Genomic DNA, 26,135 nt, shown 5'->3' with positions numbered 1-26,135 from the left:
AGAAACAGAGGCACAGGGGCACTTGCCCAGGTTCATTCAACTGTTGTTTCCAAAGCCAGATATAAACTTATGCCTTCTGTCTCAAGGCCAAATCTCCTGGTCGCTCCACCACTCAGCCTCTTAGATTCACAGGGTTTCTAAGTTTGAAGTCTATGAACTTAATATATATATATGCACACGTGTATATATTTGCATGTATATATACATGCAGGCATATGTATGTTAACTATTTCAATATAAAAGTTTTCCTTTGTAATCCTACAAATTTACTTGAAGCATTTAAAATATTATTTGAGAAAGAGTCCACAGATGTACTAGATTTCCAAAGGCCAGTACACAGGAAAAGCTTAAGATTCCCTGCTTTAGAGAAATCAGGAAGCCAGTTAATAAACATTTATTAAGCACTTATTCTGTGCCAGGTTCTATACTAAGTGCTGGGGATGCAGATGAAGACAAAAAATAGTTCTGGTTCCCAAGAAGCTCATGGTCTAATGAGAAAGTTTCTTGTCTCTGCAAATGCCTACCAACAAACACATAAAAGCCTAAGCTTTCATTCCTAAAGTAGGACACCTTCCCTCTACATTGAGAGATCAGGCTTACAAAGCAAATACCCCTGGGAGGAAGAACAGCTGATGACAGAAAGTCACACTAAAGCAAACAACCATGGTGACTAAATACACCATAATTTATGCTACATAATCTCATCTGGATACTCACTGATGCTTGATAATCCTTTTAGGCTTCCCTGATTGACTTTCCATCTTATTCCCTACAATGGGAGTTCTAAACTCTTCTCAAATCCTCCACTTCCCAGTTCTCTCTCAGCAGAGCCCCTTGGCTTTTGCTTTTCTGAGGAAATCAAGGTTATCTGCCCTGAGTTCCCTCTTCTCCACTATTCCGCATTTCAAAACCCCGCTGGGTCATTCCTCATTTTTGCCTTCTTTGTTCAGTTTCTGACCAAAAAATAAATCATCTTTTTTCTTATTGGCACCAATTATGCTTAGATTTTTTCCCCCCTTTTCACAAACTCTTAGAAAAGACTTCCATATTTGTTACCTCTCTTTCCTTACCTCCCTTTCTCCTTATCCTCACTTCCTTATTTCTCTTCAGGATATTACCATTCTCTAATCACCAAGGTTGGCAATTTCAGAATCAAGAATGATTCTCCTCCTTCCTCACTTTCCACATCATAAACCAGCTTTCTGGTTTATCTTTACAATGTCTTCTACTTTTACAACATCACTCATATGTTCCTTTTGCACATAGCTACTACCTTACCTCAGGTCTTCATGGTCTCTAGTTTGGACTCTTGCAACAGCCTTCTAATTGATTTCTTTTTGGGAATCTCTCCTCTACAATCAGAATTACTGCCTAATAATCTTCTTAAAACCCAGGTCCCACCATATCACTCCTCCATTCAAAAAATTTCAGTCACTTCTTTATATATGCAACTGACTCTACCCTCCATCATATCAACCCCTTTTATGAATTCTATGTTCCAGGCAAATCAGAATTTTATTGTTTCACAACAGGTACCATCTCTTCTATGAAGTCATTGTTGATCTACCTCCTTCTCACACCCTCCCTCCCTTGAGGGACAAATGGTCTCTCCTTAAATTTCTTTGCTCTCTGCTCCCTCCTTCCCTCATTTCTTTTCTTCTTCTTTTTCTCTTCTTCTTCCTTCTTGTTCTTTTTTCTTTTCTTCTTCCTCTTCCTCTCTCTTTCTCTTTCTTTCTCTATCTTTCCTGAGTACCATTGTTTTGTACCCATCTTCTCATTTAAGTTTCTTAAGAGAAAAGTCTGTGTTCAATCTATCTTCTCATCCTCAGTTCTTTAATAAGTTTTAATAAAGCTTTGTTGAGGAGCTGATATCTGTATTTTAAAGGCTGCCCTGTGGAAGATGATTAGACTAGTACTGCTTGTAATCCTAGAGGGCAAAATGAGCAGCAAAAAGTTGAAGGTGAGGAAGGTAGATAACAAGGAAAATTTTCTTATAATTAGAATTTCCTTGAGGTGGTATGGCCTGCTTTGGGAAGATGGTGGATTTCCTGTCCACAGTAAAAGCTGGATGGCCATTTTCTGTGGATGTCAGAGAGGGGATTTCCATTCAGGTCCTGTTTGGACTAGGTGACCTATGAGGTCTCCTGTATAGAATATTCTGGGAATTATTCTTCCCCGTAACCCAAGGCACAGGCTCGGCAGATGGCCAAGGTCAGGAGATCAGCCCGTGGCCACGGATGAGAGCAAAGCTAACTGGCCTTCAGAGGGATCCAGCCCTAGACCTTGGCCTCATTAGCTCCATCTGACTGTGCTAACCAGAGACATAGGCTGAATCATTGGCCTTTACATTGGCTGATTCGGGAAGGGAGGGGCATTTAAAGTTCAGGAAGGGGGTTGAGAGAAAGCCTTGAGAGAGTGAGTGAAGCTGCACTTCTGGGTAAAATCCAGGGAAGAGAATCTCTCCACCCTCCTTAAAATTTCCCCTTCTAACTTTCTACCTTTCCCTCCCACCCCAACAGCAAGCTCCATTCTGCTGCCTCAGCAAGATTCTTTGCTTCTTTTCACAGTTGCTAAGGCAACGACGTGTCCTGGGTACAGTGGGACAGCTTTTGGATGCTCGAGGATGTGAAGATCTGAGGTTTCAAAAGCAGCGATGGCCTCTCTTGGGACACTCCCATGATCATCCGATTTATCAAATGATGTTGCCGTCAACTTAGATTTAGAGCAAAAAGCAGCACTGAAGGTCATCTGGCTCAACCTGTTCCTTGAGGAAACAGGCCCACGAAGGTTATAAGGTCACAGAGCCAGTCGAATAGAAGATCCAGGATAGAACTTGGGTCTTCGATTCAAAAGTCAACACTCTTTCACTCTCTCCTTGAAGTTGGATCATCGGGTCCAATCCTCTCACTTTTCATCAATGAGAAAACTAAACACTAAACGTTGTCTATAGTCACACAGATAGCAGTGGTCACTCCAGTTTCAGGATATCAAGGTTCACAAGGGGCTTCCCTCACGATAACCCTGTGAGGCAGGTAGTATAAATCCCTGTGTTAGAGATTTCACAGATGAGGAAACTGAGGTCTGGGGGAAGGAAACGCCTTGCTCACAATCTCGCCATTAGGAAGTATCAGAACCAGGATTTGAATTTAGGGTTCTGCTGGCTCTGAGTCACCTGCTCTTCTGCATCTCTGTAAGGCTTCTCCTTGTTGGCAGGGGAAGATTAGAATCACAGGGAATAGAGTGAGGAATAAGCAGCCAACATAGGACTTCTGCTTTGCAGTCCCCTGTTATTTTCACTGCTTCGATATAATAACAGAATTTTAGAGGGGGAAGAGTCCCACTCGTCCCTCAAAGGAGTCTCTGTGATAATACATCTGTTCTATCCAACCTTTGCTTGAAGACTCCCACCTAATTTTTTCTCGGGAGGGAGGCAATCAGGCTTAAATGACTTGTCCAGGGTCACACAGCTAGTACGTGTTTGAGGTAGGATTAAAATTCAGGTCTTCCTCACTCCAAGTTCACTCTATTGAGGACATTCTATCTACTGCTGTCCCCATTTTGCCCTTCCGAAAATACGAGAATGACACTTTAGCTATGGTTCGACACCCCAGTGACCTAATGAAGCATCTCTCCAGGGGGTAAGTTGGCGGCCCAGCTGTTCCTTCTCTCCAAAGCCCAGCCGTTGGCAGTATAAGATATGCTCCCTGCCAGGCTTTGAACTTTGGGGACAGTTCAAGAAAGATTTCTGTGAGTCTTGAGACTTTTTGCCTCAGTGAGAGCAGGGCCATAAACTTGGAACACACTAGGCCCTGAAAGGGGATTTGGGCCAAAAATATCCTTCTTCTAATTGTAACAATAGCTCATATTTTTTTTTTTTATGTTGTTAGCATTCTTCCCCTAAAGGAAGAATGCCTTCTCATGGCCTAGCGGTGAACCTGGGGTCTCTAAGGATGAGCTAGCTGGGCTCAGGCTCAGTCCGAGGCCTGGAAAAGCTTAGCAGTAGCCCCCCGTGCCTGTTTCCTAAGGACAGCCTGCAAGGAAGTTCCACACCAGAGTGCCCTTGTAATGCCACAGAGTATAGTACAAGTGTCCAGTAGGGGTGGAGGGCCATGCTCTGGTCATGGAGGATGCATCACACAGATGGAGTCAAGGAACTATCGACGCTGATGGACACCATCCCCATTTCACAGTGTAACCAGATTTCCACCCAAGCCTGGGGTATTTTGTGTGCTGCTGCTGCAGCAGATGCTAGAGATATTCTCCTAATTCATGCTACAGATAAAAGACCTGAGGGATCGTAACATCCAATCTCCTCATTTTACAGGTGAGAGAAGTGATTGACCCAAAGTCACTCAGCTGGCAGCTGGCAGGGCTGGGGTTCCACACCCGTGTTGCCCCAGGTAACACCTCTGTAGCCCTGTGACCTTGGGTCACCTTGGAACCTCAGTTTCCTCATCTGTAGATGGAGGAGGAGGCTGGGCCGGGTGTGGTGCTGTGGAAAGAGCATCGGCTTTGTGTTACAATCTCAAGGACCAGAGGGTGACGTTAGGAAGGAAATGGAATAAGGAGGTGGGATGACTCAGAAGGAAATAATAACAGTTGATTTTTCTCTAAGGCATTTGAGTTTGCAAAGCTTCTTATACATAGCATCTCATTAGATCCTCATAACCACCATTTGAGGTAAGTGCTGTAATTATCTCCCATTTTACAAATGGGGAAACTGAGTTTCCCAGAGGTTTGGTGAATTGCTTAGAATCTTGCACCTAGGAAGTATTGGAGATGGAATTTGAACTCAGGTCTTATTGACTCTGAGGTCAACCCCAAAGGTCTCTTCTCTCCCAATCTATGATCTGTGACTCAAAATTCACCCCCCCCCCAATTACACCATATTGACTTTTCTTTTGGACTCTAGTCTGTGCTCCCTGGCCATGGGAGAGTCCTCAGTGTCCCTCGTCTGCAAATGGAGGGCATTGGGTTACTGGATTCATGAGCACTTTTTGAACTCATAATTCTCTGCCAGGGCAGGGATACGGGACTGGGAGGAAGGAGGCAGGAGCCATCTTTCTACAAGCTCTTAAACTGCTAAAAGTACCATGGCCATGATGATTTTCTCCCCACTTGACTTTTATCCTCGAGGACTGTAGCAGACAAGCCAGATCCTTTTCTCCGAGTTACAGGGAAATCCCTTGGTCTTTCCACCTAGCTTAGCCATGAGCTGTTAGCTTTCCTTTCAAGGGAGAGAATCTGAAAAGTCGGGTAAAGACAGTCCACACATTCTCCCAAGAAGGCCCCGAGAATCGGGGGACTTACAGCTGGAAGGGATTTAGAAATCACTTTTGGGGACCCCTTCCTTTTCCAGACGAGGACAGGAATCGGAGGGAGTTTGAAATACCTCGTCCAGAGACACACAGCTTGTAAATAGCAGAGCTGCATTCTAAGCTGTTAGGGGAACAGTGGAAGGAAGGCTGGCTTTGGAGATGGAGAATGTGTGGCCATTAAAAGTCAGTCAGTTTGAATCCTCTGGAGCCAGTCTCTTTTTTTAGACAATGACGATGGAGGGCGGTTCAAGGACATGATCTCTAAGACCCTTTTAATTCCAGATTTATGGCCTGTCATTCCACCTGCATGAACTTGGTCATTTACTCCCTCTAGGATTCAGTGTAAAGTGAATGGGTTGGACTGAACCAGGGCTTTTAAAACTTTTTCGTGGGTGACCCCTTTTCCCACGTGACCCCAGGTATATAAGTACATAAAAGAAATGGCTGATTGTTAACTTTGTTATTGACCTGGTTCATGGAGATTTTAAAAATTTACTGATAATAAATCACAAAGAAACTTATTTTAAAACAATTTTTGGCACACATATAATTTTACCAATTATTACCATAGAAAACAATTTTGTACAGTAATGGGATAACTGTGCTCGTTTATTTTTATATAAAGAAGTAAATCTTGGCAGAATACTTGATTCCTTTTGCTGCTGTCAAATTTTTCATAATCCTTACATAGTTACATGACCCATAGGGGGTTGCAGGCCACAGTGAAACTTTGGACTAGATGATCCTATGGTCTTTTGACGTTAGGGGCAGAACTTAAACTAGGGTTGAGCCATTGGGGCTTTCATCAAAATTTAAAGAATACTGAAAACAGTTGCCCTTTAGCTATATAGAAAGAGGAGAGATTAATACCCAATTAGCAAAAATATTTAAAATGGAAATCTACCAGATGGGTTGTCAAATGGAAGGTGAAGAGCTCCCCAACTTCTCTCTCCCCTATTCTTTGCCACAGTCCCTGCAGGTTATTCCTGGTGTGTGTCATACTTCCTCCCAAGGGGCAGCTCTTGCTGCTCTTGGGGAAGTGTCAGAAACCCTCTCCCCCAGCCAAGCCAGCATCTCCATGGCTGCCACACTTCTATACTTGTCTGCAATTATGTGGCTTCTGCCCACAATTAATAGCCTAGGTTAAGTGGTCAGGGGCTAAAACTCTCAACAAACTGGTTGTTAACTTTGCTATCGACCTGGGTCAAGGGGATTTAAAAAATTAGCTATTAAGAGCCTCGGTCAATGAATTATTATCCACAGGGACTACAAGAAGTGGTGTGTGTAGTGAGGGAGAGCTAGCCTCGGAGGCCCAGGAATCAGGGCCCAAGGCCTGTGACTCGCCCTGGCTGTGTGTGGGGGGGATGCTGGGCACTCACTCACCTCTCAGGGTTTGAGGTAAATCTCTAAGCTTAAATTGCACCCACTTGCATTGCTAGAGGGAATCTCCATTTAGGGAAATAGCAGTGAAATCAAGACCTAGCCCCTCTCCCTAGTTGTAGTTTGGTAGGGTTGTGGAGTAGAGGCCCTGAGGAGTGTGTGTGGAGACTACTAGAACTGGAAGAAACCAGAAGTTTCTTATTAGGCTCCAGAGAAATATGTGATGTTCCTTCTTTCTCTGACTTACGTTATTTAAGTTATTAAGTACTTAAGTAACTCATGTTAGATCTGAGTTTGACCAGGGTGAGTCTGGATGGCAGCTCCATGGCATTGTGGGTAGATTGGACTTGGAAGCTCAGGGAGAAGACCAAGATTGAAACCAAGGCTGGAGTTCTTCTCCCCTCTGCCCCTCATACAATTCTTTTTCAGGGGACTGGCTCTCTTTCCCCTCAACTACTATTTACTCAAATGTTTGGGTTCTAAACCAGTTTTCTATTTTATGGATGATCCACAAAACGTGACTACAATGCTTCTTCAGTTCATCCCATGACTTTCAAGGATGTTTTAATTAACCAAGAACTTTTGTAATTAGTTGGAAAATCATCGAATTTTTTCCCAGCCTTTCCCCTCCCCTGCATTGGCTACACTTTTCCCATTTTGACCCCTCTGGGAAGCAGTTCAACTCTACACTTCCTCTTCACTTTAGTCTCTCGCCCCCTCATCCTATTGAAGGTCTTGCTCTGACAAGCATCTGCCTTGCATTACTCCCACCATTTTCCACCTTCATTTCTATTGACACGCTGCAGAACAAAACGGGAGAAATCGTGAAAACATGCTGACCGGGTCCACTACAAATTTATGTTATGTAATCTCAAATGGGCTCTCACTGTGGCAGGGATGATAGTAATTAACTCACTATCCCACTTACCACAGCATCATTTCTAGACCTTTACATCCCTCCCCTCCCCTCCCTTCCCAGCTGAGAACCTTGCTTCATATTTCACTGGAAAAATTGAGGCCGTTTGCCAGGAGCTCCCTCTTCTTCCCTCCTCCCTATTTCACATCGCATAGATGTCTTCTGCAACGGTTTCCTCCTTCCCATCTCACACAAAGAGGTGGCTCTTCTCATCGCCAAGGTTACCTGTTCTAGAGTGCAAGTGGTCCCATCCCATTCCATTCCCCCAAGAGGCTGCCTTCTCTCACATCCCCATTTCTCATTAGTCTCCAACTTTCCCCGTTTTAGTAGCTTCTCCCCCACTGCCTGCACACAGGACTAAGTCTCCATCCTCAAAAAGCCCTTGATCTGTCCATACCAGGAGATGTGGGCGCCCATCTCCTCCCCTTTGTGAGAAACTCCTTGAGATGACTGCCTACAGTAAACACTTCCACTCTTCCTTCTCACTCTCTTAATTCTCTACAATCCGGATCCTGATCTCATCATCTGTTTTCTTCAAAGTTACCAGAGATCTCTTAATGGCCAAATCCAACGTCTTTTCTCAACCCTCATCTTTCTCGGATTCTCTCTAGCATTTGCTAGACTATGGCAACAGCCTGCAGCTTGGTTTTCCTGACATGGCTCTCTTCTCCAGTCCATCCTCCTCTGAGCTGCCAAATTACAAATCTGGCCATGCCACCTCTTTCCTCCAACTCCAGCGGCTCCATGACATCTCCAGGATGAAATATCAAGTCTTCGATTTGGCATTCGAAGCTCTTCCTATATTCCCAGTCTTCCTGTACCTAACTCCCTCCATGTATTCTGTGATAGAATGACTTTGGCCTTTTGGGGATTCCGTCTCCCAAAGTGGGCATTTTTCTGGTTGTCTCTTATGCCTCAAACTCTCTCCGTCCTCATCCTGACTTTCCTGCCTTCCTTCAGATCCCAGCTAAAACCCCTCCTTTTTAGAAGAAGACTTAATGCTAGTGCTTTTCCTCCATTGATTGCTTCCATTTTATCTAGTCTTTGTGTATATTTTTTGCACGCTCTCTTCCCCATTAGACTATGAGCTTTTTGAGAAAGGGATTGTTTTTGCCTTTATTTGTATTCTCTACACCAAGTACAGTGACTTACATAGGGTCACACAGACAATTAATATTCAACTTTTAACTCAACCCAGGTCCTCCCGGGTGTACCTTGAAGAGAGCTGAGGCTCAGAGAAATAAAATGATTTACTTAAGGTAGCAGAGCCAGAATGGGAGATAGTTTTAAAAAAAGAGAGAGGGGGGAGAATGGATCATAATGTTCTGAATGAGATAAACAGAGTGCTCAGAAAACCCAAAACCAAGACTTGGAATTAGGAAAGACTTGGATTTCAATCTTACTATGGGCTATGGGCAAGCCAGATTTACTTAAGGTAGCAGAGCCACAATGGAAGGTAGTTTTAAAAAAGGAGAGAAGGAGGAAAATCAGAAGAATGGACCATAATGTCCTAAATGAGAAACACAGAGTGCTCAGAAACAAAACCCAAAACCAAGATTTGGAATTAGGAAAGACTTGGATTTCAATCTTACTAGTTGTGTGACTGCGGGCAAGTCATCAGTTCCCTGGGAACTACTCTGCAAAAGTAGGTCACCGATGTGACCGGGTATTGATGATGGATCGGAACCGATGACCCAGGGCTGTTGTGTAGCTTCAGGGGCACGACAGATGCTGGGCCCCAGCTCGAACCTGTTCCTTTCCCTCTTCCTGTGGCCAGCCATGTTGGAGATCTGCTCTGCTCCCTCGGAAGAGATAGCTCCACCATGTCTTAACTGCCTTTCTCAGCTTCCCTGCAGTAGCAACCTAAGGGTAATTGTGACAAGCACAAACATATATCGATGGTGTAGGGCCAGCCCGGGAGTCACCAGGGATGGTTGCCGGCGCCAGTTAAACAGGGGCAAGTGCATCCGTCTAAATCTGGGGAGAATCCCTTCTCCTCTCTGGGTCTCAGTTTCCCCAGTTGGTAAAAGACATATTTGGATCAGATGATGTCCAAGGTCTCTTCCAGCTCAAAATGCAGAGGGAGGGCAGCGATCAGGCCCCCACATCTTCTGAATATCCGGCAGAACCTTAGGAGGTGCCTTCTTGCAAGGCTGGCCGTGGCCATACCCTGTGTTGGAGCTGGGAAAGCTGGGCTCCTGAATCTCCACTGTCAGTCAGTCAGCCATAGGGGCTGGGGATGAGAGTAGCCTGAGCGTACCGCCAAAGGGTCTTGGTGGGAATTGTAGCTCTGCCATTGGTTACTGGGATGTGACCTTGGCTAGGTCACCTCTCCTCCAAGCACCTTGGTTTCCCCATCTGTAAAATGAATTGGCTGGACCAGACAGTGTCTGAGGCCCCTCCCAGAGCCAGATCCTCGGAGAACAATCACGGGGCTGTTTTCTCATTCGCTCAATTCTTAACGGCGACATTAACAGCTCTAATTGTGCCCATTACTGGAGGTTATTAAAGCTTTCTGTCATTAGCCTTCCTGGCCGGGCTGCTTAGAGCAGCAGGGAGCAGACACGGCGCCGACCAGGGGCTAAGCCTTGAGGATTCCGCCTCTCCCCCACTCCATTCCGCCGCCATGAATTGTTGCCATGGCATCCCTCCTCACAACAGCAAGAGAGAAAGGAAAAGGGGAGGAAAGGAAGGAAGGAAAGGAAGGGAGGGAGGAAGGACACCAGAACAATTTCTCTTTGGCTTGGACCCATACGTGGAGAGCAGAAAAACTCCTTATGGGAAAGTCTGGGGTTGTCTGGAGTCCAGGGAGGAAAATGAAGGCTCTTTACTGAGGATACCCACCTCCAACCCCACTACTGTCTGATTGGCTCCTAGAAAGATCAAGGCTGGTGATTCCTTGCCCAGTCACTCTCTCCTTGACCATAACTCCATGAGGGCTCCGGTGCCATCATTATTGCCCCATTTTGTAGCACAGAGCAGAGAAGGGTCCCCGCCAAAGGGCATATAAGGAGCTGGGCCAGGATTGGGACTCAAGTCCCCTGACTACCGAGCCAGGACTCTTTCCTACTCATAACTCCAGAATCAAGGAGCCTTTGAGTTTGAAGGCTGCATGGAGATTGTGTTGGCCAAGAACCTTCCATGTAATATTCCTGACAAGCAATTTCTGTTTATGTGGGAAGGGTGAGAAGGGAGCAGAAGACCGGGGAATGATTATAAAGCTGGGGCCCGGGAGGAGGGTTGTGCCCTGGTCAGAAACTGGGATGTCTGGTAGTGAAGGTATTAGGCTCCATTGTATACACATCGAATTTGATTTGCTAACGGGAGGCCCAGAGGCAGATGGCTGACAGACTGGTGGCACTAAGGGAGGAAGGTCGCACAGGGACAGAGCGGCAGGGATGGGATCTGACCTCAAGCACTGGACTTCAAAGCCAACACTCTCTCCGCAGTTTTGGCCCTGATGCCGGGCCCTCAGCTTCCCTTCCCGCACGGGGAATAAGCTGGATGTGGACGGTCCCTGCAGCTCTGAGAGAAATCGCGGTCATAGTAGCGTTAAGGCCCCCACATCTTCTGAATATCCGGCAAAACGATCCGGACCTTAGGAGGTGCCTTCTTGCAAGGCTGGCCAAGGCCATACCCTGTGTTGGAGCCAGGAAAGCTGGGTTCCTGAGTCTCCACTGTCAGTCAGTCAGCCACAGGTATTTTTTCAGCACTCGCCAGACAGCCAGTTCCAAGCTCCTGGCCCTGGGGGGCAGGGAGGTCAGGAGGTGGGAGCCTCTTGAGGGATGGACTCTCTGTGCCAGAAGCACCATGGACAGCTCCGGGGCTTATGGGGCCTCCAGACACACGTGCTGTCGGCCATCTGTGGCCCAGGCAGGGGAGGCGAGGCAAGCCTCCATCCCCAGAGCCCCACCTTAAAGCCTGGCCCTTAAAGCTCTCCTGGGGATGGATAATGGAGAGAAGGCTGAGTATGAATCCTGGCCAGGCCCCCTACAGCCTGAATGACCTTAGGAACAACATTTCTCTTACCTGGGACTCAGTTTCCTCACTTGTAAATTGACCCAGTTTACCTGCAAACATTTCTTTCAGTCCTAAAGTCTAGGATTCTTTATTTAGCAGATGAAGAAATTTCCTCTCCCCAGAGAGGAAAATGACTTACCTCCATCACTAGTAAACAGCAGAATTTAAGTCCTCTGATTCCAAGTCCTGTGCCCAAAGGGAAGGGGAAAAGAGAGAATGCACTGGATGCTTGTGGCAGCAGGACTCAGGCGTACTGGGATGGAGTGAGGGGAACATGAGCTTCATTTGTACCACAGTTTTGGAACCAAAAATCACCCCTGGGATGCTTAGAGACAGCAGTGGGAGCCCCTGCAAGGCCAGATCAAATCTGCTTTTTTCTGCCTTCATGGCCCCGGATCTAGAATTGGAAGAGCTCCTTCTTCCCTGAATCTGACTTCTTCATTTTATAGATGAGGCTTCTGAGGCTTGAATCGGGGGCAAGATTCAAACTCCAAGTCTGGGATCTCCCAGAGACTCCCCCGGCTCAAGGACAAGCTCATGGCGGAGCGGAGGTGAGGAACAAGAGCATATCACGTAGTCTCTTCCCTCCCACAGCCCTAAGCTTGCTATCCTCCCTCCCACTCCCCGAGGGGGCTTATGATCTCACAAGACACCTGCAAGGCCACCTGGGTGGTCCATTGCTGATACCTTACCTTAGCTAACAAGAGAGCTGACTCAGGAAGGTGAGTAAAGGTGTGTGTATATGGGTGTGTGTGTGGGGGGTTGGCTTCCTCTCTCCAGGAATATGGATTTCCTCAGACAAAATCTTCCCACGGAGCAGACCTCCCCCCACCAAGCCAGGAGAATTCCAGTGACTGGCTCCAGTGGAAGGGTTTCATTAGAAACCCCCCAAAGCAGGAGGCTGGAACCGGGCAAGAGAAAATTTCCGATACTGTTTACCCAACGATTAGGCTTCTCCTTGATTTATTTACATCGAACATTTTGGTAACCATCTGCTCTTAAACTAAATGGAAAATTATCCTCCTCCTGCTGTGACGGCATTTCCCTTGGATGTTTTTAATAAAAAAAATCTATCATTTTAATGTAGACAGCTCAGCTAATAAAAATGATCTGTGCCATTAGTAATTATCCCACAAATACAATGCAAACAAGCTGAAGGGTCCTTGGAGGCCTGGGCCCAGGGTCCCTACTACTGGAGATGGGGGCAAGACTAGGGCTGGGGGGTCTGACTGCTTTCTCTTGATCAGGGACAGGAGAGGAGAGGGTCCCTGAGAATCACAGAGGAAGGATCCAGGTGTGTCAGGTCCTGCTCTCAAATCCGTGGTGAATTCCTTGGAAATATACTTACTATGGGAATTCTAGGATGGGGTGGAAACTTGCAGGATCATGGAAGCTAAGCTGGAAGAAACTTTTAGAGATCATCTAGGTTTTCAACCTGGGGCCCCCAGGTAGATGTCAGAGGGTCTTTGAATTTGGATGGGGAAAAATGTGCATTTTTATTTTTCCTACCTGAAATTTAGGATGTCCTTTGATTATTAAAGATAAATAATTCTGAGAAAGGATCTTACAGGTCTGCGTGCTCCGACTCCAAATGTCATGATTCATCCCTCCCTGGACTATTCCCTTACTCCCTGCTCTGTTTCTCTTCAAGTGGAGCTAGCTCAATCAACCAACCAACCAACTAACCAACAAATATTTATTAAGCTCCTACTATGTGCCAGCCACTGTGCTAGGTTTGAGATTACAAGTATCAAAAAGTGGGGAAAAAAATCCTAATTTCACAAAGAGCTTATAGTCTAATAGTAGTGGAAGGCACACACACACACACACACACACACACACACACATATATAGGATCAATATAAATTTTATATATATATAGTTAAAAAAAAATATATATATATATATAAATGGTTAAATGAGAGGTCATTTGAGAGGGAGGGCAATATGACCCATCTTAGAGAAAGAAAAGGGACTCTGGGTGAAGGGGAGGACAAAGCATACTCCAGGTATAAGGAATAGTTGATGGAAGATGGAGGGTCACGTGTGAGAAATAGAGAGAAAGCCAGTTTGGTTCGATTGAAGAGTCCAGGGGAGGGGATGTTAGCATGGCATCGGGTCTCTGGGCAGTCGGCTGCCCCGTCCTGCAGAGACCTCCCATTGCATCCAGGGCCGTCTCCGGCCATCCTGATCTTTCTCTGGCCACTGGACCTAGATGGCTCTGGAGGAGAAAGTGAGGCAGGTGACCTTGCCCAGCCTCCGTCACTTAAATCCCATTGACTTGCAGGTCACGGCATTGCCTCCCTGATGTCATGGTTCCCTTCAAGAATGAAAGTCAACCAACCATTACCACCTGTAGAGAGGACCAGCTCTCCCTGTGCGGGCGGCCCTTCTCAGATTTCATTTCCTTCACAGGCCATGCCCGGATTCTAGAATCCCCCAAGGAGATCCAGGGTGCCCTTCTCATTTTACAGATGAGGAAACTGGAGCTTGGAGGTGGGAACTGACTGGTCCAAGATCCCACCATTCTTCTGCAGGGCTGGATTTTCAGAATCCTTATCTGCCCCTCGATGATGTTATCAACCTGATTTTACCCAGATCAGAATACATCGCAGCTCTCTCTGGAACCTGAAGGCATCCCCCATGCAAAGGCCTATGAAATTAGCATTATAAGCAGTATTGTCCCTATTTTATAGATGGGGAAACTGAGGAAAGAGATCAGCCCAGAAACTCTGAGCTTTGACTTCAAGACCATATTGCCTATGAGAATCCAAAGGGGAAGGGTGTTTATCCAAAGGAAGCCCTTTCACAGGTCTGGGCCCAAAGATAATCATGTAAAATACATACACAGGCAAGAGTGACACCATTCTCAGCCTCAAAGAGCTTACTTTCTATTGGGGATTGACATTGTTATAAATGTTTGTGAAATGAGAAGGAATCCATTAATTATACGTGTTGGTGAACCTATGGCTGCTTCCATTTCATTCAGATCCACAAATATTTGTTGAGTAACAGTCGTGTACCAAGGTCTGGGCAATGCAGAGATAGAAGGAGCCGGGCCGGGGTGAGGGGAGAGGGCCCTGGGGGGCCGGGCTGGGGTGAGGGGAGAGGGCCCTGGGCTTGGAGACAGAAAGCCGGATTCAAATCCCCCCTCAGACACTTACTACTGCGTGACTGGGGCGGATTCCCTCACTTGTTCTGTACCTGGGCTTCTGCTTCTGTAAAATGAGGAGCTCCAGGCTCCATGGTTCCTAAGCACATTTCCAGCTCTAAATCTATGTAATCCTCTGGAATAATCCCTGCCCTCCAGGATCATGCTTTCTCTGGAAGGTTTTGAACCCGTCAGGAAGTGGGAGCATCTTTGCGAGACCCGGCTCTGAGCAGGGGTGTCTGGATTCCCCTTTGGTGGGGCTGGGGTGGAAGGAGGCAAGGGAGAGACAGCAATCGGAGCATCTCATGGATCACATACCTTAATTACTTTCAACCAGGCCGCAGAAAACCGACTTTGAAAGCTGAAACGGGCTTAGCAAGACAATCAGCCGACTCTGGGATTTATCAGGGGGCACTGGAGTGTGGGGGAGGGCTGCAGAAGGGGGGGCTCCCGCTCCTGTCACCCCCACACTCCCCCCTCCCCTTTTCCAATCACATCAACAATTTTGCTCAGCATTGTTTCCAGGCGTATTAATATTCATAAGCAGCTTTTCTATTGTGTTTGCAATTTTCTCTTCAGCAGACAGGCCTGATGCGCGCTGGTGTTAATAGGATGCAGAACTCACAAACTCAGATCTTATTAGCAAATATCCATTAGATGCCATCGGTGCAGAAGAGCTCGGGCTCATCGGGGCTGGGCCCACGGGCTGATGGGGAGGGAAGCCTTTCATCCAGGTGACATCCGAGGAAAGTCTTCATCTAACATGACTCTTTGGGCCCGACAATAGGAGCGGCCGACACTAAGGGCCCCAAGCCATGGGAAGGGGGAGGAAGGAGCCAGGCTGGTCAAGATCGGGAGGGACCAGTGAGGGCAGACTGCTGATATGAGTGAGAACAGGGTGGGGAAGGGCTGCCCTCGACCACTGAGCCCTACCTCTGCAGGGCCAAAGCTTTGCCAAGCCCAGAAGCCTCTGGGACAGGGAGCAAGAGCATCAAGAATCCCATTTTCAGGGCAGACATCTACAGGGTGGGGGAAGTAATTATGGAATTGGAACAGGAGGATGGAGATTCCCATCCTGATTCATCTGCTCACTGTCAACATGACCCAGCATTGGTTATTTTTCCTCTTCAAGTCTCACTTTCTTCATATCTAAAATGTCAGGGTTGGAATAAAGAATTTCTAAGATTCCTAGTAGCTCTAAACCTTGTGGAGAAATTAAGGTTCAGGGAGATGACTCCTTTTTAGCACTGACATTTTCCATTTCTTTCCTAAAGTTCCTTCTAGATATAATAGACATTTTGTGTTCCGAGATCCCTTCCAGCTCTGGCATTCTGGGTTCCAAGGTTCTTTCCAGCTCTAACTTTCCATATTCTAAGATCCCTTCCAGATTGGGTATTCCATTTTCTAAGACTCCTTCCAGCTCTGACATTATTTGTTCTAAAGTCCCTTCCAGTTCTAACATTTCTTACAGCTCAGATAGTTTGTTTTCTAAGGTTTCTTTGAGCCGTGACATTCTTTGTTCTAAGGTGTTTTCCCAGTTCTGGCATCCTGTGTTCTACGGTTCCTTTCAGCTCTGATAATTTGTGTTCCTAGGTTTCTTTTAGCGCCAGCATTCTAAGATAAGCTATGTTCTAAGAAGCCTTTGATCTCTGACTCTCTTTGATTTAACAAATGGTCAGAAAATCATTACCCGAACATCTAGCGTGCTGGAGGCAGTGTGGCTCACTGGCTAACTGACAGGCCTAGAAATAAGTCTGCCAATACCATGATATGGAACCTGTCTTGAAGTGAAGGAAAATCTGGGACTTAGGCTAAACAGGTCAGAATTCACTCGACTCCCAAATGTTTATGAAGTGTCTAAGACATCCCCAAGGTGGATGTAGTAGGGGATTCAGTGATGTCCCCATAGGACTGTTAAGGAAAATTGTCATCAGGCTGAGGAGCTAAAACCACCACATCTGTAACAGAACAAGATGGCTGCTAAATTGTGGGGCCCACAGTGGTATAAAAACTCAAAATTAAGGGGGATGCATGAAGGCGGTAAGAAACAAGGAATTCTTTCTGAAAGAGAAGGCTTAAGTGGGACCATGAAGAAAGGATGGGATCTGGAGAGGGAAGAAGGAATAAGAGAGAGGAGATGACATTCTAGGAGGGGAATATAGCATGGATTAAGGCATGGAGGTGGAAACATAGGTGCATTAATGGCACAACGAAACCAGCTCAGTGGGAATAGGAGTTGGGTTCTGGGAAATTGTGGAAATAAATACTTCTCACCTCCTTTAAAAAGACCCCATGACTCTCAGAAGTATCTCTGAGTCTGCCTGTGATCCACAGTAAGTGGCATTGTCCTTTGGTTGAATGTTTCCTGGGTAGAAGTCTCAAGATACTAGTCTTGAAACCTCCTTGGCAAGTCAGAAATCTTGGTTCAGATACTATCATCTTCTCAGCCTTAATCTCCCTATCTGTAAAGTGAGTGGATTTGGCCAGATAAGATCCCTTTCAGGTTTTTCAGCTCTAAATCACAAGAAAATGGTTGAAAATCAGTCACCCAAGAAATGAAGCCACATCCCCTCATCTCTATTCTGCCACAGTCTTTATCCTGAGCTCTTTTTTTGTGCCATAATTTCTTTATAAACATGGACAAAAGCTCTATTATCTGTGATCTTATCCACACTTGTCTTGGGAAGAGAAACCTGACCCTACTAGCTTTATGAGCATGGATAAGTTCACTTTTGTAAGCCACAATCTGTTCATCTGCAAAATGGGGGCTTTTTGCCCCCCAAAAAGGGTTCTTTCACTAATACTTTACAAGTCTGCTGCCACGTAAACCCTGGCTATCAGATTAAGTGGGACCATGAAGAAAGGATGGGATCTGGAGAAGGAAGAAGGAATAAGAGAGAGGAGATGACATTCTAGGAGGGGGATATAGCATGGATTAAGGCATGGAGGTGGAAACATAGATGCATTAATGCACAACGAAACCAGCTCAGTGGGAATAGGAGTTGGGTTCTGGGAAATTGTGGAAATAAATACTTCTCACCTCCTTTAAAAGGTGGTGATAGCCACCTGATATCTGATAGCCAGTTGGGAGGAAAGTGTTTTGTAAACCTTAGAGACAATGTGGCTCAGGAGAGGCTTCTGGCTTTGGCATCCCAATATCTGGGAGTGACTCTCGCCTTGCTGCTGTCTACATGAGGATACACAAAACTCTTCCCCCTCTAGTCCTCAATTTCCTCCTCTGGGAAATGGAAAGCTTAGATGAGATGACTTTAGACGCCAATCAACAGGCATTTATGATGGGCTGAGATCGTATGGATAGTGCAAACTGGAATCCACCCTTCACATTGGAGCCTCCTAGTGAAGTAACTTCCCTAGATGGCCCTTGTCTGTCTTTGATGGTTGCTTGGAGCTCTGTGAGGCTGATGAGGGGCTGATAACTACCCAAGCAAGGATGGGATATGTTAGAGGCAGCACTTGAACTCAGGTCTTCCTGACTCTGATAACAGTTTTCTATCCATTAAGGCATGAACACAAATGTAAAAATGAGACTGGGCCAATACTCAATGAGTTTATATTCTGTGGGTCCATAGATTCATTGGTCTAAGCTGGAAGGGATCTTGGAAGTTAGCTTGCCATATCCTCTCATTTTATACATCAGGAAGCTGAGGACCATGGAGATGAAAGGATTTTCTGAAGGTCACACATGTAGTAAACATCAGAAATATTTAGAGAAGGGATTCAGTATTTACATTGCACCTACTATGTGCTGTTTAGCAGCAAGGTGGCACCTGGAGTGATCTGGATTCCAAATCTGGTCTCAGACACTTATTAGCTGTATGAACCTGGATGAATCATTTCATCTTGTTTGCCTCAGTTTCCTCAGTTGTAAAATGAGCCGGAGAAGGAAATGGCAAACCAGTCCAGTATTTCTGCCTAAAAAAACCCTAAATGGAAACATTAAGACTTGGATACAACTGAAAACAGTCCCAATACATGTGCCAGACTGCACCAAGCACTTTGCAAGCAATATCTCATTTGGTCCTTACAACAACCCTGCAAGGAGGATGGGACTGTTATCTCCATTTTACAGAACAGGAGACTGAGGCAAATAGAGATTAAGTGACTTGTTCAGGTTTTGTAGTAAATACCAAGTCAACAATTTAGGATTGGTTTTGCAATTGTCAATGCTGAAAATTTACCCATGCATATATCTTGTAAATAAAAAGCTATAATAAAAATTTTTTAAAAAACAAATAAAAGATAAAAAAAAATTAGGATCAATATTTGATTTCAAAATGTCAAATCTTGAGATTTGAACCAGAATCTCTGAATTTACAGCCGGTGCTCTTAGCCCCCTTAAAGTTCTATTATCTGTGATTTTATCCACATTGTATTGGGAAGAGAAGACCTGACCCTACTAGCTTTATGAGCATGGATAAGTTCACTTTTGTAAGCCACAATCTGTTCATCTGCAAAATGGGGGCTTTTTGCCCCCCAAAAAGGGTTCTTTCACTAATATTTTACAAGTCTGCTGCCACGTAAACCCTCTGTCATTGTTAACACTTTTACTATTATTATCCCTGCTATGGGGCAGCTGAGTTGCATAGTGGATAGAGCACTGGACCTGGAGTCAGAAGACCCTGAATTCAAATCCAGCTTCAGACACTTACTAGCAGTGTGACTCTAGACAAGTCATTTAATCCCATTTGCCTCAGTTTCCTCATCTGTAAAATAAACTGATGGAGAAAGTGGCAAATCACTCCTGTATCTTTGCCAAGAAATCCCCAAATGGGGTCATGGAGAGGTGGACATGGCTGAAACAATCCAACAGCAAGTTACAAACCTCTGCTCTGGCACTAAGAGCCTTGTCAGGTGGGGCCCGGCCCACATTCCCTTTCCCAGCTGTGTGCCAACTCCTGGTCGGATCAGGGCCCTCCTAATGCTTGCCTCCTTTTCTACAATTTATGTTCATTAGCCATAGGAACTCTGACAGCAGCCCCTTTTCCCCACAAATAAGACCACGGATGCCTCGGCCTTTAATTACCAGAACCCATTTGGCTAAATTAATGATCCCCACTCAGTGTCAATAATGAATTGCAGGCCGGTGAAAATGCTGATCCAATATTCTGGGCTCCCCTGCGGTGGAATTTGATATAGAGCCGTTCTCCCACTCTGGATAGATGGGAGGGCTGAACTCTACCAAAGACTACTTCTTGGCAGCCTGCAAGAAATGTCATTGCGAGCCATCTGATTCCAAATTGCCCAGGATAAAGAATGGATCTAATAATATCCCCGCAAGAAGGGAAGAGTTCTCCAAAATCCACAGTTAGCTTTCAAGGCAGAGTGTTTTATCACCTACAAATCCCCCAATGTTTTCCAATGCGTCACCAGTATAAGTGAGGAATAAAGCTCTTTCAGAACACTTTGCTCTCTAAGGTTGATGGTTTCATGTTTCCCTGGCTGGTCAGGGCTGCAGAATGTTCCTGGTGGGCTGGGGGAGGGAGGTGAAAGACGAATCTTAGACAGGCAAAGGATCTAGAGCCTTTGGTTACTTGGGGCGATGGAGATGAGGGCCCTTTGAAGAACAGCTCAAATCAGAGGGGTTCAAGAAAGAGTGGACTGCGGGCTGGTGGGAATTGTGCTGGGAGCCCAACTTCGGAGTACGGCATGTTTTGTTTTTCCCAAAGTGGACTTGAACGAGATGAGGTGAGATCTTTCAAGACAGTTGTGAAAATCGAGTAAGGCTTCATCTATTTCAAAGTTTGAGTAGGCCTGAAGGACTTTAAGCATTAAGTCAAGGGCATACTTAAGTCCCCTCCCTGCTATCTTCCTAAGGGCATACTTAAGTCCTCCTATGACATCAGTGTCTTTCTGTTTAGGTCAAATATGGGCAACTATGTACTTATTGGTCAAGTTCAGTTTCTTGGGTAGTTCCCTCGTCTAGAATGTAAGATCCTCAGCCAATAAGGATGAGGGTCAGTGGTGGGAGGGGGTATTTGTTTTAGGGATAAAAAGTGTTGACCCTGCTCCCTACAGTGCCTCCTCCCTTCGATTGTCTGCTCTATGGGTGGGAGGCCAGATTCTCCGGAGAACGTATAATAAACTTTGCTTTGCTTCTAAAGATCTCTCCAGCTTTTTTATTAAATGCTGTCTGAACCACACAGACTCAAGACCCATCAGCAAGCAGACTTCTACCCAGTTCTGGATCACCAATGAAGACATGTCGAACAAGGGAATGATAACAGAACAACAAGATGTCAGAATGGACAGCACAGAATATCAGAGCAAGAAAAGTATTAGAACATGGAGCATTGGAGTTGGAAGAATACAGAACATAGAATGTTGGAGATAAAGAAAAAATGATCGAGTCCAGCCCTCCTCCCTATCACTTCTGCTCTCCTCCCAATTCCCTTACAATAGTAGAAGGCAGAGCTGCTGGAGATAGAAACGGCTTCCTTCCCAAAATGGAAGGGAAAGAATCCAATGTATTAATACCCATCTGTTTAATGCATTCATATCCATACTTAACACTCCTACCATTTTAATTCTGGGAATTTAAGTCTGGCACAATTGTTTCTACAATAAAGCCTGATTTTTTCCCCCCTACAATCAGATTTTGAATATGTGTGCTTTTCATTCAAACACAAAAAGGCTCATTTTACTATAAAAATCACTTTTCATTGTACTAGCGATTCAGGAATACGTCAGACGCACATGGAGTCAAACTCCTCCCTTCTTTCCCCCACCGCCTCTTTGTCCAGGTTTTGCCTATAACAACTCACGCCTCGGTTACCCACCTCCATGGCTGGTTCAAGACTAAAGAGACTTGGGTTTCCTCCCTAGGTGATGCCTTTGGATGAGTTGGATGATTAGGCAAGACCTTAACAAATGGCAACTCTGTAGGAGAGAGAATGGGATAATGGGCAGCGCTGATCTTTGAGACGACAAGATCTGAGTTTGAATACTCCTCAGGGTACCCATTAACTATGTGATCCTTGGCAAATCACTGAATTTTTGAGTCGGTTTTATCATCTATAAAATGAAGGAAATAATATCTGGGGTACCGAAAGTCAAGAGTTGTTGTGGAGGATCAAAGAAGAGAAAGTATTATACGTTATAAATATCATTATTAAGGGCTTTCCACCATCGTCTCCCCCCAATCCAACTCCCTGTTATTTTGTCATTAAAATTTCATTTCTTGAATTTGAATATGATTCCTGAATTGGATATTTGATGGATTTGGGTCTTTTATTGTCCTCTAATAAAATGTTGGTATCTCTATGAGGGACCACACCTTAAATTCCTTATCAGGAAGCATTTTCCTTATCAGTTAATAGAAATCATAAACCAGCCCAGCTGTAAGGCAGCTTTGAATATAAAGCAGGAAATTTCAGAACTGGGAGGGACCCTAGAACCTAGAAGGTTTAGGAGGGAATCTTAACATCCATATAATTCATCCCCTTTATTTTACAGATGGGGAAACTAAGGCCCAGAGAGAGGAGGAAAATTAGCTAAGATCACAAAGTGAGTCAGTTGCAGAGGTGGAAATCCCATTCAGTCAGTCAGTTAGTTAGTAAGCCGTTAGTTATTAAGTCTTCATAAGTGCCAGGGTTACAAAGAGAGGCAAAAGATGACCTCCGCTCTCATGGCACTTGGCAGAGATAACATGCAATCCTTGGAGAAAAACAGTCAGAAGTCCTAATCATATTTTATAATAAAGAGAATTTTAAACAAAAGGGATACTCACTGACTTTCATCTATCAAAATATGGTCCAAGGATCCCTGAGAATCCTCAAGGAGATCCACAAAGTTAAAACCATTTTCATAATAATTTTTCATTTTCATTTCTAAATGGTAAATATGTATATTTGTAATCCCCATGACCCAACGCTCTTTGGGACTGGATAGACAGGATAAATTGGAGATGATCCCTAGAGGGAAAGCCTTAGCCTTAAGGGGCAACTCCAGAAGCTGGGATTCTGCCCGAGACTGGGAGGAAGAGTTCAGGGGTTGGACATTAGGAGGGACGGGGTCAGCAAGACCAGCATTCAGCATATCGCAGAGAACCACAGTGGGGGAACAGATAGGAAGGAATCAGGTTATGGAGGACTTTAAAAGCTAAACAGAGAATTTTATATTGGATTGTGAGGCAATAGGGAGCCACTGGGATTGATTCAATGGGGTTGTGTGTTTATGTGATACAGTCAGGCTTTCAAGTCAGAAAGATCAATTTTGCAGCTGAATGAAGGATGGATCGGAGGGGGAGAGAGGCAGGCAGATCCGCAGGGGCTATTGTGGTGGACCAGGTGCAGAGTGGGAGGACCTGCACTCGGGTGGGCCAGGGTCCGAGGAGAGAAGGGGGCATCGTGGCTTCCAAAGGCGACTGGTAATGGCTTGGCTTTAGGGGCTGAGAGAGTGGGAGTTCAGGGTGACTCCTGGGCTTCGAGCCTGGGGGACTGGGAGGATGATGGTGCACTAGACAGTAATGGAGAAGTCAGGAAGAGGGGGTAAGGCAGTGAATACAGTTTTGGACAGGTTGAGTTTAAAATGACAGTTCAAAATGTCATATAAGTAGTTGGAGATACCAGGAAAAAGGCTAAGACTGGGGTCAGGTCTAATATTCTGTGTCCTCTATTGGATGATCCCTTTCAGTTCTAACAGTATGCTCTAAGATCTCTTCTAGCTCCTGGCATTATATGTTCTATATTCTAGGATTCCTTCTGATTCTGACAATTCTATGTTCTAAGATTCCTTCTCGCTCTGACATTATATGTTCTATATTCTAAGATTCCTTCTAACATATTTTCTATGTTCTAAGATTCCTTCTGACTCAGATAGACTATGTTCTAAGGTCCCTTCTAGCTCTGACATTATATATTTTGTGTTCTAAGACCCCTTGACTCCGATAGTAGATGTTCTAAGGCTTTCTCCTGGTTCTGTCATTCTGTGACTAATTTTTTTCCCATTTGGAAGACGCTGTGAATTTCCATCTTCCCTCCCTAACTTCATGGAGGGCGACGAGACAAAACAAGCATCCTCCCCTCTCCCCCGTGCCCCGAGGAGCCAGGGCACAGAGAATTCTCTCCGGAGTCCCCGCAGGGAGGAATCCAATATCTCCTGCCTCATTACAAATAAATAATAAGAAATCAGCAGCTTCTTCCCAGCTGCAGAAAGACCAAGAATAATGCCGGGGCACCCACAAGGAAGCAGACAAAGGCACCGAGGTAATTGTGGGCTTCTGGGGACCCGGTGGAGGGGAGAGGGCTGGGGGGGAGGGGGCCCGAGGCAGTCCAGGGGAGGAAGCGGTGAAAGGAAGGCTATTTTCAGGCCTTGAAGAGGAGGTGGCAAATCATAGAAGGGGAGAAAAATCAAATCAAAGTCCATTGAATCTTCGTGTTTGGGGGTGGGGGAGAGGAGAGGAAAGGGCTTCTCTGATAGTGATTGGATTTCAGCCTCAGGACATCACACATCCCACCACTGGGCAATGTCTGATGTCCTTCCCGCCACACCTTTGATTAGTAATGACACCGGGACCAATTGATTTCCTCGTTCTCTTTTCATTCGCCCCCTCACCCTCTCCCAGATGTCATTAGTTCCCTTTGAGCCTGTGAAACAGGAACAAGAGCTCAGGGGAGAAGCTCAGCAAGTAGTTGTGGGGGAGGGCCTGAGGAGGACAGAGACAGAGACAGAGACAGAGACAGAGACAGAGACAGGCAAGGGAAGGAGAGGGAGGGGAGAGAGAGGAAGGCAAAGAGATGGAAGGAGGGAGAGAGGAAAAGAGAGATGGACAGAGAGAGGAGAGAAAGACAGAGAGAAGGAGACAGAGAGGGAAGAGAGAGAGGAGACAGAGCGAGAGGGAAGAGAGAGAGGAGATACAGAGAGAGACAGAGAGAAGGGAGAGAGTCAGAGAGACAGAGAGAGAAATAGGAGAGAGAGAGAGATAGGGTAGGGAGAGGGGAAAGGAAAAATGCTCTGGGCACAGGTGTGCTGGCTGGAGTACAGTCAGCATCCTCCCTGTTTAGCTGATCTGCCCCTCAGAGGCCCCGGGCCGGCTTGCTGGTCTTTGCCCCTGAAGTCCTTGTCACTTCCTGCAACCAGGAGGCCTTGTGGATGACTGAGTCCTGCCGCTTCAGGCCCGTGGAACTCATTGAATAACGGCTCTGAATGGTTGGCTAAGCTGGGATCTGGTCCCTCAGCTGTTTTAAATCATGCAAACCGGGTCAGATTGATGATACTGCAGATGGAGGCTCCCCTGCAGTTTCATGGGAAAATGGCCATGGAGGAGACTTCCCCACAGCTGCCCACATCCAGGGGGGCCTCTTCTGTGGATTCCTGAACTTATTCCAAGAAAGGCTCTGTTAGAGCTGGAAGGGGCCCAAGCACATCAGTGTTCAGAGGGCCTACCTAGAACACAGAATATCGGAGACAGAAGGAATCCTGGGAGCCTTGGAGTTGAGAGGGATCCTAGAACCCAGAAGAATATCATCAGTGAGAGGGAACTTAGAACAGAAAGTCAGAGCTGGAAGAAACCCAAGAAGAGATCACTACAGCTGGGACACGGGGCCTTGCTCAAGCTCTGGGATACAGGGCCCTTCGAGATCATCATGGATAAGGAACATGGAAGCTCAGTCTTGTCCAAGGTCCCAAAGTTAGCATCTGGTGGAGCTGCCCTCCAAAGCCAGTTCCTCTGCATCCTGACACAACTGACCGCCCTTTCCTCCTGCACAGGCTCTTCCTTCTGAACTTTCATGAGCTCACTCTAGCCTGGTCTTTCTCTGATCCATGCAGCCATTCCCCATTCATCTTATGCCCAATAACTGTGGATGTTCCCCAAGACTGTGCTGGGTCTTCGATCTCTACCCTTTCCTACCTAGTGATCACATCGGTTTTCATGGATTGAATTATCTCAATGCAGATAATTATTGTCTCAAATACAACAGATTGGAAGTAGAAATTGTGATAGAGCCATTGGAGTGTAAGGGGGAAAGTGTTGACTTTGGAGGATGAGGGCTTGTATCCCAATTCCTTCTACATAATCTGTGTGATGTTAGTCAAGTCATTTAACTTTCTTGGGCCTCAGTTTCCTCATCTGTAAAATTTGCAGTTGAGCTTCCGAGGTCTCTAGACTATCATTCTCCAAGAATCCACCCCTTTCCCACAATTGCTTTTTAGTTGTTGAGGGCACTGGCACCCTTCCAGACGCCCAAGTCTACGTGTTCCTCAGCACACAAATCCAGCGGGCTGCCAGATGCCCCTCTCTTGCTTCTCCCCTCCCTAGTTCAGGCCCTTAGACCCCTTTGTCTGGACTTTTACAAGAACTGCTCCCCCTCCCTTAGATTTCTCTGCCTTC

The 26,135-nt window shown here is 45.8% G+C and overlaps 1 protein-coding gene and 1 long non-coding RNA gene across 3 annotated transcripts in view; one reads left to right on the top strand and one right to left on the bottom strand.

Annotated features, from left to right (window-relative positions):
* Positions 1-26,135, bottom strand: part of LOC100934550 (transmembrane protein 263) — a 333,570-nt gene that overhangs the window by 4,060 nt on the left and 303,375 nt on the right. The gene's annotated exons all lie outside the window — the stretch shown is intronic.
* LOC116419705 lies at positions 9,805-12,724 on the top strand. 2 transcript variants are annotated; one of them, XR_004229994.1, is made up of 4 exons: positions 9,805-10,757; positions 11,064-11,312; positions 12,084-12,356; positions 12,455-12,724. It is a non-coding gene; the product is annotated as an uncharacterized LOC116419705 (long non-coding RNA). The 2 variants fall into 2 exon arrangements; XR_004229993.1 differs by having other exon boundaries at positions 12,084-12,724.

The sequence above is a fragment of the Sarcophilus harrisii genome, chromosome 6 (assembly GCF_902635505.1).
Source record: "Sarcophilus harrisii chromosome 6, mSarHar1.11, whole genome shotgun sequence".
NCBI lineage: Eukaryota > Metazoa > Chordata > Mammalia > Dasyuromorphia > Dasyuridae > Sarcophilus > Sarcophilus harrisii.
Note: the sequence above shows the minus strand (reverse complement) of the source record. Positions and strands in the feature narration are given on the sequence as shown.